Raw genomic sequence first — 4,248 nt, 5'->3', positions numbered from 1 at the left:
AAAGAGTGTTAGATATTAAATAATATATGTACCATACTGAGAGATGATGACATATAGTAAGTGCCTAGTAAAAGTCGTTATTAAAACAACACAGTATTGGGACACCATGGCCCAGGTGGGCCTCCAGTGATGTCAAGATGCTCAGGTACCAGACCGCCAGCATTGGCCCCAAGTCTCACAGGGCTGAGCAAGGGTGGGCATTAGGTCACCTGAGCTATCCTGTTAGACCTTGAATGAAATGTCTACAAGATGGCAGCAGCTGGGGGTAAGGCACAAAGGAGCTTGGTATGGTGCCTTGGCTAGTTACACTTGATATTCTTCAGGAAATATGCAGAAAAGAAAAGCACACATGTAAATAGATTGGAATCACCAATCTATTGGTGGACTACTTGTGTGACTACAAGGCAGTGAAGAATATGGAATTTTATCTTGTAAAATGAAAATGATGGCTAGATTCTACAAATACTTAGGAAACTTTGCAAAATCTCAAGGGCCCATGACTGTTTCAGCAATTCTTTAATAGTAAGCATAATTATTTATCTCAGGTAAATGAAGGCAAAGCAATAACTCCAAAGACAATAACAAAACTTTGAAACCTGCTATTGCCGAGTACATTGTAAAGAAGGCCAAACAAAGGATAGTTCTGCAGAGATGGCAAGATTAACTCAGCAGAAGACAGAATAATAAAGGAGTGATATTTGTTGAAAATAGGGTTCACTTAGAAGGCCCACCTTCAGACTTCTGCTATATTGATGAATACAAACCAGCTCCTGGAATCAGCTTAGTAAACGAAGCTATCTTTGGTCGTTCATGCACAGATTGCTTCTTTGAAAAATGTTCTCCTGCTGAAGCTGGAGTTCTTTTGGCTTATAGTAAAAAGCAACAAATTAAAATCCCACCTGTTACTCCCATCTATAAAAGCATCTCAAGCTGTCAATGTGGACCTCACTGTACCAATAGGATTGTACAAAAAGGCACACAGTAATTCACTTTGCATCTTTTCACAGTATCAATGACCATGGCTTGGGTGTAAAAACCCATGTGAAGATTAAAAGAATGAGTTTTGTCATGGAATAAGTTGGAAAGGTAATCACAAGTGATGAAGCTGAAAGATGAGGGCAGTTATATGACAACAAAGGATCTGGACTATGAATCTGATGAATTCACAGAGGATGCGGATCAATATGGAACTGTATCTCATTTTGTGAATCATGGTAGTGACCCAAAACTTCAGATGTTCAATGTTTTCATTGATAACTTGACACTGGCCTTCACTAAATAGCTCTGTGTTCCATGAGAACTATAAATGCTGGAGAAGAGTTGATTTTTGACAATCAAACAAAAGGTTCTGGAGATATATCTTCAGAGTGTATTAACCACAGCTCAGCCAAAAAGAGGGTCAGAACTGTATGTAAATGTGGAGCTGTGACTTGCAGAGGTTGCCTCAAATGAATTTTCAGGAAATAGAAATGATGATAATTGTAGTTTGTTTCTTTCTTTTTTCTAATGTTATCATTTAAAAAATAAGTATTTGGAACTCTTTTTTCATATTATCAAGATTATAACTATGTTAATTTACAATTCATGGTTCAAGGCATTTACCAAAGGCATTACTGATGCCTCTGGAGAGAGGGCCACTGGGTTGCATAGACTGATCTGAAGTCTACATATTTAGTGCTTAGAGACTAAACATGGAAAAAAAAACTATTTATAGCTCAGCATATGCACACTTAGTTAGGAAGCCAATGTGAATAAATTCCTTCTGTAGTGTTTGAATAGTGTTAAACTGATAATGTAATAATTGCTGAGCGATCAAACATTCAATTTTCTGTACTCCTTGAAATCAGATAGAGTTAACTCAGTTTGGGAAAACCTACAAGTTCTGTTACTGTTACTATATTGTCATTCTTATTTAATACTCAGTGTACTTTTATTTGAGACATATAGGTGATATTGAATTTTATACTCTATTTTCTACTTTTTCATTAAAACATTGGCATCTCAATGACATATAAACTTAAGGTAAGACGTTAAATGTAAAACTTTTTAATTAAAAAAATTATCTAAAATATAATTTTATTAAGCTTTTTAGATTTTTATCTTTCAAAATATATTTTATGAGATCTATGTAAAATGTAATTGCTATTAAAATGTTTTGTGGTTTTGGATAGTATTTATTTCCTATACATATTCCAAAGAAGTTTAATATATTTATATAGAGAAAACATCTTATATATAACATATAACAATACCTATGTGTGTATATGTATATGTATTTTAATCAATGCTTTTAAGAGGAGACATAGTAAATGTAGTTGATTTTGCATCCTCAAAATCACAAATTAGTCTGTGAGATAATTTTATGGCATACAATTTTAAGGAACTACATATGAAATCTCTCTCACTGGCCAGGCTCATTGCTCAGACAGGCCTATAATCCCAGCACTGTGGGAGGCTGAGGTGCAAGGATTGTTTGAGGCCAGTAGTTTGATACAAGCCAGGACAACATAGTGAGAAGCTGTCTTTACAAAAACAGTCATAATAGCCAGGCATGATGGCACTCACTGGTAGTAACAACTACTCAGGAAGCTGAGGGGAAGGATCGCTTGAGCCCAGGAGCCCCGGAGTTCAATGCTGCAGTGAGCCATTGCACCATTGTACTCTAGTCTGAGTGAGAGAGTGATAAACTGCTCAAAAAAAAAAAAAACTCTAAATTGTTTTGAAATTTTTTTTTTAGAAAAAATTCTAAATATTATTTGCTCAACCAAATTCATCCATTATTCTACTTTTTATGTGCATGTAATAACATTTATGGCTATTATCATAAAAGGGAAATGCCAAAAATACATCAAATTATGTTGCTTCCCTACTCAAAATTTGTACTATTTTCTCATCACATCAGGGTAAAATTCATAGTCTCCCCCATGGTTTACCATGAACTGTGTGATTAAGCTCCTGGCCTCTTCTCTTTCTTAACCTCCTGATTTTCTTCAAGTTCATTGCACTTCAGCTACATAGAGTGCTTCTGCTTTTGCCCTTGATGTTATCAGTACCCGACATTCATTTTTCTCAGATAATTGCAGCTTTCTTCACATTTCTTGTCAAAAAATTCACTTTCCTATCCTATCTATAATGGCATTCTTGTGGAACTTCTTTTTCCCCATACTCCTTTATTTTTTCCCATAGTATTGAACACCTATTACCTGCAATTATGTATCTTATTTATTTGATTTTTTGCCTCCAACCAAAGTCATAAATAAAAGTTCCATGAGAACAAATATGTATGGCTCTCTTGTTTACTGTGATACACATCAGTACCTAAAATGTGACCACAAGGTAGTAGAACTCAAATATTTATAAAATAGTTTTCAATCAGCTCATCATAAGTCATAATTTAAGGCATCCCAAACAAATAAATACACAGTTCAATGAAATTTAAATGAAATTGGTTTTGTGTTTCTCAGTTTTTTACCTTCTCCATGAATGAGATATATGGATATAAAGAAAATTTAGCACTTAAACTATTGAATCTGAGGTAGTAGAAATCTATCTTTTGGTAGAAATCTATCTTCCTCAACCAATGAGAAAGATGAAACTGAATAAAAGGAGAGGGATATGTCTTGACTTATATTTTATTTATTTTATTATTATTATTTTCTGAGACAGAGTCTCTCTCTGTCTCCAGGCTGGAGTGCAGTGGTGCAATCTTGGCTCACTGCAACCTCCACCTCCGGGTTCAAGTGACTCTCTTGCCTCAGCCTCCTGAGTAGCTGGGACTACAGGTACATGCCACCATGCCCAGCTAATTTTTGTGTTTTTAGTAGAGATAGGGTTTCACCATGTTGGTCAGGCTTGTCTTGAGCCCCTAACATCAGGTGATCTACCTGCCTTGGGATCCCAAAGTTTTGAGATTACAGGCATGAGCAATTGCACCCAGCTTGACTTATTTCTAAAATAAAAAATTAATAGAAAAAAATGTTGTGAAGAGCCCTAAACATTCTAGAGACATTATGTGTTCCAATACATTTTGGTTTAAAGAATTTAGATAATGTTTTGGTGTTACTCAGTAGAAATTAAACCTGTATTATTTGGAATTGAATCACTGGTTTTATCATTAGGTTGGTGCAAAAGTAATGGCAAAAACCACAATTACATTTGCACCAACCTAATATTAGTAGTCATTTTAATAACCCAAACAATTACCCAGGTGTAAATTTTTCTTATTTTCATCTCTGATAACCCAGGGTT

At 35.0% G+C, this 4,248-nt stretch overlaps 1 pseudogene; it reads left to right on the top strand.

Annotated features, from left to right (window-relative positions):
- Positions 1-238: 238 nt before the first annotated feature.
- On the top strand, positions 239-1,452 carry LOC116475487 (histone-lysine N-methyltransferase SUV39H2-like; annotated as a pseudogene).
- The last annotated feature ends 2,796 nt before the right edge of the window (positions 1,453-4,248 follow it).

The sequence above is a fragment of the Hylobates moloch genome, unplaced genomic scaffold (assembly GCF_009828535.3).
Source record: "Hylobates moloch isolate HMO894 unplaced genomic scaffold, HMol_V3 SCAFFOLD_2, whole genome shotgun sequence".
Lineage (NCBI taxonomy): Eukaryota > Metazoa > Chordata > Mammalia > Primates > Hylobatidae > Hylobates > Hylobates moloch.
Note: the sequence above shows the minus strand (reverse complement) of the source record. Positions and strands in the feature narration are given on the sequence as shown.